Source organism: Petaurus breviceps, unplaced genomic scaffold (genome assembly GCF_028583685.1).
Source record: "Petaurus breviceps papuanus isolate PSGF00001 unplaced genomic scaffold, PetGlider_PUasm1.0 175, whole genome shotgun sequence".
In the NCBI taxonomy this organism is placed as follows: domain Eukaryota; kingdom Metazoa; phylum Chordata; class Mammalia; order Diprotodontia; family Petauridae; genus Petaurus; species Petaurus breviceps.
In genome coordinates this window covers 14,450,248-14,465,874 of record NW_027185764.1, presented here as the reverse complement: position 1 = coordinate 14,465,874, position 15,627 = coordinate 14,450,248, and the positions used below count along the sequence as shown (strand labels likewise).

General features: G+C 37.6%; 1 protein-coding gene across 5 annotated transcripts in view; it reads right to left on the bottom strand.

Moving 5' to 3' along the window:
- The window catches only part of SNX8 (sorting nexin 8), a 69,092-nt gene that overhangs the window by 24,509 nt on the left and 28,956 nt on the right, over nt 1-15,627 (bottom strand). The gene's annotated exons all lie outside the window — the stretch shown is intronic.

Below are 15,627 nucleotides of genomic sequence, written 5' to 3'. Positions count from 1 at the left end.
ATTAAAAAAAAAAATTCCTTCCACCATCAATAGGTGCCAAAACGAAGAGAGAAATACTGAACTCAAACAATTTTCACAGTATCTCCCATAGTTGGAAGAGGCCTGAGAGGTTGTCTAATCTAATCTATTCTTTTTTTTTTTTATGTTGTTTTACCTTTAATTCTTTTTTTTGCTTTTTGGAGGGCAATTGGGGTTAAGCTACTTGCCCAAGGTCACATGGCTAGTGTGTGTGTGTGTGTGTGTGTGTGTGTGTGTGTGTATGTGAAGTGTCTGAGGCTGAATTTGAACTCAGGTCCTCCTGATTCCAGGGCCAGTGCTCTATTCACTGCGCTACCTAGCTGCGCCTAATCTAATCCATTCTTGAACAAGAATCCAACCTACAAAATCCCCAACAAAAGGTCATCCAGGCTTTGCCTGAAGACCTCTAGTGGGGATGGGGCAGGAGAAGAGACACCCAACCCACTACCCTCTAAGACAGTCCATTTTTCTTGCAGATAGCTCTTTTAGGAAGTTTTTCCTTACAATGGGCCTTAATTTCTTCCCACTGCTCCCAGTTCTATCCTCTGGATAGAATGGCTAAATGGCTAAATGGAACAAGTCAATTCCTTTTGCATATGATGGCACTTAGCAGATTCTCGTACAGCATAATCTCAAGGCCTTTCACCATCACTACCCTTTCAGAAAAATCCAGATTTTCTTCCCCCCAAAAGGCTATCTATCAATTGAAGAGTGGCTAAACACATCATGATGTAGAAATTTAGTGGAATATTATTGTATCATAAGAAACTATGAAAAGGACAGTTTCAGAAAAACCTGGAAAGATTTATGAGAACTAATATAGATGGAAGTGAACAGAACCTGGCAAACAATTTACAGAACAACAGCAACTTGTAAAGTCAAACAACTTTTAAAGACTTAAAAATGTGACAAAGGCAACAACCAACGATGAGTTAACCTACTTCTTGGAAAGGAAGTCATGGACTCACTATATGCAGAATGAGAAACAGTTTTGCTCACAGCAAATGTGGGGATTTGTTTTGCTCGACTGTACAAATAAATTATCAGGGTTTTGTTTTTCTTTGCTTCTCAGATTGGGGAAGGTGGGAGGGGAAAGAAGATAGGGATAAGAGTGCCCCAAAAAGGGGGATAAAGAGGGGCCCTGAAGCATTTTTTAAATGCAGAAACAAAAGGAAGGGCAGAAAGACTGACAGACAAGCAGGACAGCTTTGAAAATTACATTTTGGAATCTGCTATATGTTAATGATACATAATAATTCACATTTATCATTTACAGTATCTAACAGAATAAAAGGAAGTTGTGCACAAGAGGCTTTCACAGCTACATGTACAACCAATCCTCCTCCGTTCTACTATGTATATGAGAACGGCAGTTGTAGTTGGTGCTTGCTTATTAGTTCAGAATTTCTTTAAGAGGGACCTAGAACTCAGTGCAATGCTCCAGACGTGGTCTGAACAATGCAAAGTACGACAAAGCTATCATGTCACTAGTTCTGAAAATTATGTTTCTTACTAAATCATGGGATTTTATTCGCTTTCTAAAACTTCTACACACTGGGAGATCATACTGAGCTTCCAGTCCCCTGAAACCTGAGATACTATTAAATAACTGTCATCTAGCTATATCTGCTCCATTTACACTTGTGAAATTGATTTTTTTCAACCCAGTTGCAAGTCTTTACTTTTATCCCCATTATATTCCATCCTACTAAATTAGGCCCAATGTTCTAACCTGCTGAAATAATTTCAAATCCTGATTTTGTTATCCCATATTAACAATTCTTTTAGCTTTTATGTAAACTGAAAATTTTTTAAGCATACCTATTTCTTTTACTCAAAGTAACTGAAAAAAAGTTAAACATCACAAGGTCAGTTAAAGATCTCTAGGACACTCTACTAGAGATCCTTCCATGCTGATACCAAAATATGACTACTCTTTAAACCCATCCATTCAACAAATTTCCAGTCAACCTACATGGGTGCAGCTCTGGCTTCCACCTCCTCCAATACATGTAAAAAAATGACTCTAAACAAACTTTAGAGCTACAGAACCCACAAAGTGACAGAGAGAAACAAATCTCTCACTGAAGAAGGCCTGGAAGGCCAGCAGGAAGGGTCCATCACAGCATGTTGGGAGCCTAAGGCAGTTCCACCTGAGCCATGGTTTTAGCCCAAGGCAGGGTGGCCCCAACCAGCTGGTGGCTAGAGCAGATTTCAGGAGAGTGATCACCAGCAGCTGTAGCAGTTTCCAGACTTCTCAATCCATAAATCCAAAGACAAAGTAAAAGGTCAGTGTGGAACTTGGTTGGTACAGGGGGGAATAAAAGAGTGAGGTCTGGCTGCTACCCCCAGATCAAGAAGCAGAGGTGGTGTGGTGGCTGCAGCTACTGCCACATGGCTGCTTCTGGAGCTCCTGGCTGCAGACTGTAGAGGGACCAAGCAACCATTCAGAGGGTAATCGCTCTTGCTTTGACCTGCCTGGGTCTCGGTTTTGGGTGGTGGTCCTGGGGTGTGTGACCAGTGAGCCAGAGCATGTGGGGGCTGTAGAGAGGGCTCCCATCTAATAGTTCCAGCTGCTGCAAAAATCCCAGTGATTTGGGACATAGCTCTCTCTATTCTGGAAGCAGAGTTCTACTGTGGCAAAGAACTCAAAAGTCAAGTAATTGGCTGCAAATATGAGGAAGCAATGGAAGCACAAGGCATGGAGCAGTGTAATGGAAATGCAAATTTAAAGATCTTCCCTGCCCCTAGGCCCTTTGATAGGCTTAAGAGACTCTGAGAACCTTCCTTGATTTGAAAATATACTCTGCCTCCTAATAGGCTGAATGTGATCACATTGAGCCTGTGGCAGGAGGCTTGTTTTCAGGAATGCTCACACCTTGATGCTGTGTGATTGGGCAGTGGGTCAAGAGGGTGGTTACATTCTCTGACCCAGGAGAAGGCTATATAATCCCTGATGTGAGGCTTTGCTGCTCACTTTGAGAAGTGTTCTGTGATTTGATCAGATGAGACTCTGAGAGCCCCCTGGCTTTGAAAAACCCAGATGTTGATGGTAACTGTGATTTGGTATGGATGTAATGGTTGGACAGTTTGGAAAGCTGTCTGCTTGATCTGTTTTTCTGTCGACCTTTTTCCCCTGAGCTAGGTAAACGATATATATTTGACTGACTAAAGTAAGCTTGTTAACCCATTTTGAGTTGCTTTCCTTTAGCAAAGCAGATCTAAGAACCTGTGTTGGCAGCCACCCTGGGGACACTGGGGTGCTTGCTGCTACAAGCAGGAGGAAGACATCAGTCAGAACCCCTCCATCAAAAACCTCCAAGAAAAATATGAACTGGTTACAAGCAATGGAGGTGCTCAAGAAGGATTTTGAAAATCAAGTAAGAGAAGTGGAGGAAAAACTGGGAAGAGAAATGAGAATGATGCATGAAAATCATGAAAAGCGAAGTCAACAGCCTGCTAAAAGAGACCCAAAAATACATTGAAGAAAATAATACCCTAAAAAATAGACTAACTCAAATGGCAAAAGAGGCCCAAAAAGCCAATGAGAAGAAGAATGCTTTAAAAAGTCAAATATGCCAGATGGAAAAGGAATTTCAAATAGTCACTGAAGAGAATAACTCTTTCAAAATTAGATTGGAGCAACTGGAAGCTAATGACTTTATGAGAAATCAAAATATTATAAAACAGATCCAAACAAATGAAAAAAATTGAAGGCAATGTGAAATATCTCACTGAAAAAAAAACCACTGACCTGGAAAACAGATCCAAGAGAGATAATTTACAAATAATTGGACTACCTGAAAGCCATGATAAAAAAAAAAAGAGCCTGGACACCATCTTTCAAGAAATTCTCAAGGAAAATTACCCTGATATTCTAGAACCAGAGGGCAAAATAGAAATTGAAAGAAGTCACTGAAGATCTCTTGAAAAAGATCCCAAAAAGAAAACACCTAGGAATATTATAGCCAAATTATAGAGTTCCCAGGTCAAGGAGAAAATACTGCAAGCAATCAGGAAGAAACAATTTTAATATTGTGGAAACACAATCAGGATAACACAAGACCTAGAAGCTTCTACATTAAGGGATTGAAGGGCTTGGAATATGATATTCCAGAGGTCAAAGGAGCTAGGACTAAAACCAAGAATCACCTACCCAGCAAAACTGAGTATAATACTACAGGAAAAAATATGATCATTCAATGAAATAGAGGACTTTCAAGCATTCTTGATGAAAAAACAAGAGCTGAACAGAAAATTTGACTTTCAAATACAAGAAGCAAGAGAAGCATGAGACGGTAAACAGGAAAAAGAAATCATAAGGAACTTATTAAAGTTGAGCTATTTACATTCCTATATGGATAAACAGTAATTGTAACTCAAAACTTTTCACAGAATGAAGATAGTTGAAGGGAATGTATATGTATATATAGAAGGATATATGTATATACAAATATATATGTGAGTGTGGGCATTTGTATGTTCACGTATACATAGAGGGCACAGGATGAGTTGAATATGAAGGGATTATATCTAAAAACTAAAATTAAAAGGTGAGAGAGGAATTTATTGGGAGAAGAAGAAAGGGAGTGATAGATTAGGGTAAATCATCTCATATAAAAGAGGCAAGAGAAAACTGTTACAGTGGAGGGGAAGAGCAGGAAGGTGAAAGGGAATGGGACAACCCGATTCTCATTGAATTTGGCCTAAGGAGGGAATAACATATACACTCAATAGGGTATCTTACCCTACAGGAAAATAGGGGGTAGGGGATAAGAGAGAGGAGGATAGGAGGGAGGGCAGATTGGGGGAGAGGGTAGTTAGAAGCAAACACTTTTGAAAAGGGAGTCAAAGGAGAAAATAGATTAAGTGGGGGATGGGATAAGATGGAGGGAAATACAGGCAGTCTTTCACACTATAACTACTATGGAAATGATGTGGGTAACTACACATGTACAATCTGTATTGAATTGCTTGTCTTCCCAGTGGGGGTGGGTGAGGTGGTAAGAAGGGAAAAAATCTGGAACTCAAAGTTTTAAAAACAAATGTTTAAAAATGTGGTTTTTTTTTTAAATGTAACTAGAAAATAAGATATACAGGTATTAGTGTATAGCAACCCATCTTGCCCTACTAGCAAGTTAGGGGGGTGAAGGGGGAGGATATAAGAGAGAACAGATTGGGGGAAGGGGTATTCAGTAGGCTTGCTATTTTGGGGTGGGGGTAGGGGAAAGATGGGGAGAGAAAAAATTGTAACCCAAAATCTTGTGGAAAAGAATATTGAAAACTAAAAATAAATTAATTAAAATGTGGAATGGAAAAAAAAAAAAGAAAAAAAATCAACCTGCATGGAGTATTGTCTAGCCCACATCACTCCATATTTTCCACAAGAACAACAAAGATTAATTGTATCTACAACATTTCCCTAATCTGCCAGTATAGCAACCATAAAAAAAAAAAAATTGAATTTCGCTCAGAATGGGCTCTTCTTGAAGTTATGTTGGCTTTTTACAGCTCATCCTTTCTCTGGATAGTCATTTACCATCTTTTTAATTAACATGTTCTAGAATTTTATCAGGAATCAAAATCAAGCTCACTTTAATTTGCAGACTACATTCTCTTTCCTTTTAAATCCTGCACTCTGTGCAAAATCCATGATCTTTCAAAGATGGTTGACTGTTACTCAGCACTCACAACTGTTGGTTCTCAATCCCCTAATGTGGAGCTAATCTGGTTTAGGTGGCTTGAATTGATTAAAAACAGTATGGTGCTTTATTACTATTTCCTTTTAGGAAGTATCAACTCCTTAGTGGTCATTTCTGTTCTGTCTTTTCCAGCCTGAGCATTATTCTCCTCGGCTGTGAGAACTGGAGCAAAATGAGATAAACAGCTCTGCCTTTTTTATGTCATTCACTCACCAAGATCAGTGATGCTATTCCTTCTTTGATATGGGCCTAATGTTTTAACTTGTTAGTCTCTTTCTGAATTCTGGTTTTTGCCATTCAGTGGGAGCAGCATCTCTTAGCTTCGATGCCACATGCAATTTTTTAAAGCACATCATCTAGTTCCTTTGTCCAAGTCATAGAAAAAATATAGTCTTCTTTTTCCCAATATGGCTTGAAAAAGAAAATCATATTCTTCTACTCAGAAATTTTCCTTGTCAGCTGTCACTCAGTTCTCTGATAATCCTGGTTGCTACTCCTTTATTTTTTATTTTATTTTTTGCTTTTTGGAGGGAGGAGGGCAAGGCAATTGTGGCTAAGTGACTTGCCCAAGGTCACATGGCTAGTAAGTGTTAAGTGTCTGAATCCATATTTGAACTCAAGGACTCCTGACTTCAGAGCTGGTGCTCTATTCACTGCGCCACCTAGCTGCCCCCTTGCCACTCCTTTAAAATAGGTTGAGGGAAAAACACATTATTAAAAAAAATAATAATTCATATTAATTTTGTTTCTTAGAATGTTACTCCTTGAGGTATTTCTAGCTCCTTGAAAGTATCTAATAGGTTACCATTCATCAATAAATACTGATTGATGAGAATTAATGAGAAGAACCACCAGGTAGGTACTATCCCTGTAGGGCTCTTCAATTCTTCCATCCTTTCTAGCAAGTTAAAATTTGGGACATATGCCTAGAATGTGGGGAAACTGGCAGCTCTACCTACCAATGGCTCTAACCTATGATAGGTTGTTTTAAATATATATAACTATTACAAATATCTGCTATTTAAGGACATTTCGTGCAATCAAATAGAAACAAAACATCACTTTCCTTAGTATGTTAGGCTTAGAAGAACTAAAAATCAGGAAAAAATGTGATTTTTGTTATTATTCAGACAATTCTGCAATTTTCTTACAGCACCAGTCTCTTTCCTGCCACAGTTAAGGGTGATGACTATGAATGACAATAAAAGACAATAGAGGCTAGCATAAAGGAAGAGGGTACTAGTGAAGAAACATTCTTCTTCAGTTGTTTTTCAGTTGCGCCCAACTACTCATGATCCCATCTGGGGTTGTCTTGGAAAGATACTGGAGTAGTTTGCCATTTCCCCCTCCAGCTCATTTTACAGATGAGGAAACTGAAGCAAATAGTGTAACACAGTAAGTGTCTGAGGCCAAATTTGAACTCAGAAGATGAGTTTTCTTGACTCCAGGTCCTTTACTCTATCCACTGTACCACCTAGTTGCCCTGCAAGAAGCATTAGTCCCTTAAGATTTGATGAAGTTACTGATGTAGGCTTATATCAGAAAGCAGAGGTCTTCTGATTCCAAGAGGACTACATGTCCCGAGAGGATTCTGGGTTAGAACCATAGGAGCTAAGAGTTAGAAGAAATCTTAGACACCAATTGCATCACATTCTGAGAAACTGTGTCTCAACAGAACTATAATAGCTTATGCAAGATCACCCAATTTGCTAACAACAAAGGAATTGGAGTCCCTTTGTATTTCAACAAACATTTATGAAGAATCTACTATGTGCCTTAGGCACGTGTATGGGGAAATCATATATAAAACTAGGATTTAACTTGACAAATCAAAATCAAGAGTTCACTTGAAAAACAGGCTAGCTCTTTTTTGTTGTTCAGCCGTGTATGATTCTTTGTTACCTCCTGGGACCACAACACTTCAGATCCTCCACTGTCTCTTGAAATCTACTCAAGCTCATGCTTGTTGTTTCCATGACACTATCTATCCATCTCTTCTGCCATTCCCTTTTCCTTTTGCCTTCAATCTTTCCCAACATCAGGGTCTTTTCCAATGAGTCCTGTCTTCTCACTATGTAGCCAAAATATTTAAGCTTCAACTTTACTATTTGACCTCCCAGTGAATAGTTTGAATTCATTTCTTTAAGTAACGACTGATCTGATCTCCTTGCTGTCCAAGTTTCATCGCTGAAAGCAATGAAAAGGAAACCTCCAAGTTGGGCCCCCCAGAGTCGGCAGAAAGCCTGTCTGAAAATTTCAAAACTAGTGCTCCCAAATTCACAAGTCAGCAGCTTCTTCAGAGTTCATTTCAAGAAGATATATTTGAAACTGTTATTATCCCACATCAATGGCCCACAAGTCTACTTCGGGCTATAATTCCTGGTCACAGTACTCAAAGAAATAACCCTTTAAACCTCAACTTTCTTCAGAAAAACAAGTTACCCTATTGCCCACACAATAGTAGGTAATTATTCAAATGTATTCAATTCCTGTCTAAACCCTTGCAAGAAATCAAGGAAATTATGATAAAGCTTCTTGCTGAGAAAGCACTAAAAGGAAAAGTTTTCTTTTTAATTATAAGCAAGAGGTAATACTTGCCAAGAAAAAAGTCTGTTTGGCACAAACAAACTTTCACATAAATAAATAAAACTAAGACTATGTTATTCTTTAAAACCCGAACAAGAACAAATTCCTTTGGATTTGTTCTGATAATAAATTAATTTGCATTTACATAATTTAAGAAGTATTTAAATAGAATGTAGTATAACCTCAGACCCAGGTCTAGTCTAACTCCCTCATTTTACAAATGAAATTAAGGCACAAAGGTATTAAGTAATTTACCCAGGGTCACACAGTTGACAAGTATCTAAGGCAGCTGAACTAGGTCTTCTGACTCCAAATCGAGTCTCCTATAATACTCTTGTCTCCAGTTGTCTTATTCCCTGGTTTTGCTTTACCGCTTTTCTGCGGTTTAAAAAAAAAAAGAGACATCAATAAAATATTTTTTTAAAAAAGCAACTAAACAACTTCAAGTTGATCCAGATATTTGTAAAATACTGAGGTCTATCTCAAAGTAGTGTTCTCCCCAAACTTTAAGCTATTACCCAGCAACAAGTAATAGGAAACATATAAAACTAAAGACTGTAAACTTTTTCTTCTCTTATATAATGTTTATCATATTTACAGCAATAGGTTGACTGTATAAGAAGATTCCATTAATGAGATTTTGAAGCAAAAAACTACCCCCAAATGACAGATGAAGGAGTACAGTGTGAACCTCAAAGGTTATTAAGGTTTCTATACTGATAAAATACAATGACAAGATTTGAAATAATCAAAGATTTCAGCCTAATATCAGATGCAGTTATGAAAGGTGCATTTATCATCAGTTAAGCCCAAAATGCACTAAGTGGCAGGGGAAACACCCCAGTTTAAGACTAAAATTCTGCCAGTGGTCAAGGACAAATAGTATCACAAAACAGACAGTCATAAACACATATGAGAAATCAGGCTATAATTTGAATTTTGGGATATGCGTAGTGATGTCAATTTGTTGAACAACAGATTAGTAATCATTGAGCAAATGCCCTCAAGTACAATTTTAAAAGATTTATCAACTGTCAAGATAAAATCTAAACTCAAGAACGTTCAACTAATCACATGCTACCAGTAGGACTAAACTCTGATCACATGAGAAATGGACAGAGAGGATCTAAAAAGGAACCATTTTCAATTAAAGATATATTGTTTAACTCTTTGTTTGGTTTCAAACATCTTAAAGAATTAACTGTTCTTTAAAAATGAATGAGAGTGAATAGATCAATTGCAGGAGTGGGTAAACCATTTACAAATTTTAAAAGCGCCGCTGGCTATGGCAGACCATACTCTGTCTACCCCTTACATAAGGAACCCAAACAGGTCCATAGAAGGGAATGAAAAGTTATGATACTTTACATGTCAAAAGTAATTATTTAAGTGTCAATAGTAAATAGTCAAGTTTAGTTACTTGTGCTGATGTACATTGCTAGATTTTTAATAAAACATTTTAAAAAGAGATTACTGTGTGGCAGACACTGAAATCTCATAAGGCTATCTTATGTACACATCAAATTATTGATATAGTTTTTACTTTAGCTATTTTCTTCTTAAATTTTATTTTTTTCAATTATCAAATATCTTATCTTTTTCTCCCTTGCATATTTCCCTCCACTGCAAGGGAAAAAAACCTTCTAGCAGACATGCAAAACCAAACAAAACAAATTCCTATATTGGCCATATCCAAAAATGTTCATCTCATTCTACACAATCATCATCTCTCTGTCAAGAGGTATACATACTAAACTAAAGGGAAGATCTCATTTAAAATTCTACAACAAACCCTTTTTTAGTAGTCAACTCATCACTACCATGTAGTAATAAACTCAACACTACCATGTGACACAGAAGGAAATGCATAGACAGAAGAAAAACAATTCTGAATTTCTGGAGAACGAAACACTATAATGCTCCACTTGCTGTCAGATGGCATTCAAAGTCCTCTACAATATGGCCCACACATTTTTTCCTGCATTATTCTACTAAACATCAGTCACCCTTTGTGTTAACCAAACTGTACTGAACCTGATGCATATGCTGTACTTTCCCATTTCACCTTTGCTCACACTTTTACCTGAAAAGCTCTCCCTTTGAATCCTATTTTTCAAGGCCTCAATACAATTTCCATCTCTTTAGTTTCTTTGATCCCCTCAGTTAGAAAACCTCTCATTCACCTGAAGTCCCATAATAGTTGTTTATACTTCTCTTATAATAACATTCTGTGCTAAGTTATGCTGATTTTTTTTAATAATGTACCATCAAAATTGCAATCCTCTCAACCATCTTAAAGTAAATAGCTTTGGTATAACAGAGAAAAATATTCCTAGAACAGAACATAGTAGCCACAGATATATAATAAACAAAAAAGAAAAGGGTATGATTTCTAAGCATCTCCAACTATATACAAAGGGTGATATACTAATACCCAAAGTAATTTGTAAATAATTTGGAACTCAGAATGCATTGTACCATAGAAACAATATTATAAGTGGTAGTTAGGTTCCCCAACTAGCCATAAAATGTATAATGTAATTAAAATTGTAATACTAAAAGTATTAGAGGATCTAACCACCACCCATAACATCCTTCTGAATCCCTAAATTAGAACACATATTTGTTTGCTTTGGTAAATGAACAAGTACCCTCCTTGGCTCCCATACAGGGGATCCAATGAGAAACTAGGAGCTGCTTGGGAAAGAAGGGTTTGATAAAAGCTATGAGCAGTAAATCCAATAGAACATAAGTGGAGACCACATGGGGCAGGGGGTGTAATAGATGGGGCCAGGCCTGGATTCAGGAAGACTCATCTTCTGAGTTCAAATCTGGCCTCTGACACTAGCTGTGTGACCCTGGGCAAGTCACTTAACCTAGTCTGCCTCAGCTTCCTTATATGTAAATTGAATTGGAGACAAAAAAAAGGCAAATTACTCCCAGTGTCTTTACCAAGAAAACCCCAAATGGGGTCACAAAGAGTCAAACACAACTCAACAACAGCAACAACATGGAAACCACAAGAGCTCCTAAAGATGGAGAGTGGAAGACTAAAGTATCACAAGAGTAGGATTATAACCCAATTCAACAAATATTTACTAAATGCCGACTATGAGAAAGGCATTATGACAAGGCATGCAAAGACAAACGCAAAAACAACCCTATAGGAACTTAAATTCTACTGGAGTAGCACATGATACGCAGAAAAAAATATATGATAAATAAGAAAGGAAGGGGAAATACTAAAAATCTGGGGAGATCTGAGAAGGCAACATGGAGACTATGACACCTAAGCTAAGGAGTAAGTGGATATCCCAGATATGGGTGAATGACTCATGCAAATAAAGAGAAGTAATAGATGGATTATCCAGTTAAGCCAGAGTTGATTAAGGAGAGAAGTATAAAATGCTACAAGCGTGGATAGGAACAAGATTGTGGTGGACCTTAAATAGCAGACTAAGTTTGTATTTCATTCTATGGACAAAAGAAAGCCACTGAAGATTTTTGAGCAATGTAGTAACAATCAGATCTATACCTTAGGATGATTATTTTGGCAGTTGTGCAGAGTCCTGCAATTTATCTATTCACTCTCATTTTTTTTTTTTTGCTTTTTGGAGGGCAATTGGGGTTAAGTGACTTCCCCAAGGTCACACAGCTAGTTTTTGTGTTAAGTGTCTGAGGCCTGATTTGAACTCAAGTCCTCCTGACTCCAGGACTGGTGCTCTATTCACTGTGTCACCTAGCCACCCCATCTCTCATTCATTTTTACAGAACAGTTAATTCTTTAAAATGTTTGAATCCAAACAAAGAGTTAGACAATATATCCTTAATTGAAAATGGTTCCTTTTTAGATCTATTTCTTCACGGATTAGAGAAAGGAGAAATTAAAAGCAGAAAGTCCAATAATTAAGTATTGCAATCATCCAGGTGAGATGAAGAAAGTTCAAACTAGAGTGGCTGATGGACTTTATAAGTAGAAATCCGGGGACAGATGTGACACTTGTACCACAACTACACCATTTGTCATGAAATCTACTGGCTTGTTTCTGCACAGGATAGGAGAATGACAAGTCATAATGCCATTTTAGTCTGTAGTTTATCTATAATCAAATCCCACTTTTTACCTGTGTGATCTTCAACAGGTAACTTGACTTCTGAATTTCTCAGTTGCCTCATCTGTGCTTAGCACAGTGCCTGGCACATAGTAGGTACTTATAAATATTTATTGATTGATCTGTAAAATAAAAGAGTTGCTCTAGATGACCTAAAATCCCCTCTAAATTTATAATCCCACAATCCTATAACTTTAGATGATGACTGTGAAGTATGTTTCCTGCCTCTTACAGAGAGCTAATGGACTAAGGTGCAAAATGAGACATACTTTTCAAACATTGCCAACATGTGAATTTGTTTTGCTTGGCTATACTTATTTGTTACAAGGGTAAGATTCTAAATAGAGGAGAAGGGGAAGTCAGGAAGTGGAAGGGAAACTTGGGTAATGATTGTGATGCAAAAAAATAAACCGTGCGCTTCAATGAAACAATTTTTAAAATGTAGAAAATGGGAGGCAATTCAGAAAGGAACACATACAAACAGGGGTTTTGTTAATGCATTAAATTTAATATACACTTGATGCAAAAAAGAAATTCCATTTCATACGCCATCTTTTTCTGTTCTTTGTGTATTGAAGTATTCATATTTGTTAACATTTCAAAGTTCACAAAAAAATAAAAATTTTAAGTGGGATAAAGAACCCAGAGACCAGCAAATAAAATCCACAAGGATCTGGACCAGATGACATAGCCAGTGGGAGTCAAATGAAGACCAATTGCCGAGTGATGGAATGTAGCACTAAGTTTCATCCCAACATGCCAAGGATCTATTTAAAAAGATCCAGAAGATATTCCACATATGGGACACTCATCTCTGCTGCTGATGAAGAACAGGGAAGGGAAGTACTTCCAATAGTGGGGTACAAGGGACTCCAGTATGGGAGTCTGTGGCTACAGTAGCAACAGAGATAGCTAGGGCTCCAGTGACAGAAGAGGGAGAGTAGCTGTCTATAATCCCCATTCTATTCTTCATGCAGTTGCCAGAATCTTCCTAATGCATTGACCATATCTCTCATTTACCCAATCGAAAACCTCCAATGGTTCTCACCATATAAAATACAGACAACTTGGTCTGGCATTTTAGTCCCCCTTCGTCAATCTGGTTCCAATATCCCTTCCCACAGCACTTCACCTTGCTCAACTTCAAACACTCTATAGTGCAAACTGGACTACTAGCAGTGCCCTGACCTCGCCCCTGCACTTCTCTCCCATTGTAGGCAAGGTCCCTACCTGGAACATAATTCCTCCTCATTGCTACCTATTGCAATTCTTCAAGGTCCAGCTCTGCTATCACTTCCTCCATGCCCTTCTCTGAACACACAGATGAAAAGCATCTCTCTCCCTCTTCAAAACTGCCTTGAGCAGAAGTGTCAAAGCTGTGGCAAGCAGGGCAACACTCATCTGTCCTGCTGATCCAGATTAAAATATGATTGGGAAATCTTTAACAAAATAAATAAGAATACAAGAGAAGATGAACAGTATCAACATGTAATTTTTTTTAGTCAATATCCTTCTTATGGGGATCCTTACGTTGGTTCAATGGCTCACCAGCTTCTTTTTCAATTTGACATCACTGGCTTAGAGCACTTTGTCTGGATCGTGATTTATCTCTAAAACATTCTATCTTGTATTATATTTATTTGAATACAAAACACATGATCCCTGTTAGATTTTAAACTCTTTGAGAGAAGGGACCAAGGCAATTGAAAAAAAAAAGTCTTTTCCCTTTAGCACCCAGCAGAACAACTTGCACATAACAGATAATTAATGAATGCCTAATTAACTTGGATTTATAAATCAGATCTTTGTAAATTGAATGCCTGTTTCTTGGTAAAGAAAGAAAAACTTTGAAACCCTTGGAGCATACATAGGTGTTAGCTTGGGTGTGTCTACAGCTGCCTAACATACATGTATGTAGTGGTCTACAAAGAGGTGTTAAACACCTCAAAGTGCTGCCTGAGTCAGATTAACTGGAAACTATTTAACAAATTAAATAAATACAATGGAACACAGACAATGTTAATATGTACTCAATGTGCTCATGCAGGGATTCTTCTAGACAATTTAATGGTCCCCATTTCTAAGAGTTTGAAAATAGTGGTCTACATCACTACACTCGACAACAGATTATCATTTTGAGGTTCTCCACCTGAAAGTTATTAAACTGAGTAGAAAATACAAAATAAATATCTTTAAGGTTGACTTCTATACTTTATGCAAAGATCTTTTACAAATTTAGAAACAAGCATAAGACAAAGACCAATGGGACTTCTGCACAGATGGTGCAGCTATGGAAAGGTTTGCTTAGTTTTGGCTCTATTTCCCAAGATTACTTCAGTACAGCTGCAGGTCCATGCTGGGAAACATGTTGGCCAAAAACTGACATGAACGCTGTAAAGTAACACATTCAGAGTTATTCAGCAGCCTGTTTTGTTATTGGAAGAAAACCTTCTTCAGATTTGGCCAAGGACTCATAACACGTTTTACTCTGCACAAGTACTGCTGGATTCAGTCAACTGTTGAAGGGAGTTATTTCTAAATGCCTCCAAACTACAACATGTCTAACCTACTGAAATCCAGTTCAAGGAAAATTCCATAGCTCAACAAAATGTATGGCAGATGTATACAGGACAATGAGAGATGGGGTCAAAATTGTAGTTAGGTAACAGCAATACTTAAGGAATTCAGGAGCTTTCCCCAAAATGCAATAAACTTGCTTCTATTTACTCACAACCATTAAGGAAAAATCTAGCTTTTCAGGAAAAAAAGTCTAGGCCACACCTTCATAAACAAAAATAAAGGGGAAGAGATACAATATAGGTACACACAAAAATACCCTACCCTCAATTACTTGACATGAATATTAACTCAATCCTAGAATACACTTCTAGCTATGTGTAAAAAACTCGTACTGCCACATTGCTCAGATTCACTGACCAAAGGGGGTATGTGTGTGTATCCCTTAGATGCCCTCAACAAACAATTCCCATAAGAGAAGGAAAATATATTCCTTTCACAATAACAAATTGTGCTCAGGACATGGACATTTTAATTTCCTCATTACTCTCAGAGGCCAGGGCCTCAGAAGAGAATTAAATGCCTAAATGACCAAGGGGCAATCCTAAATGTGCACTTGTGCTTAAATCTTCATATTTCCTATAGGTATGGATTTTCCCCCACATAAAAAAATTTTAAATCACAAGCAGTAC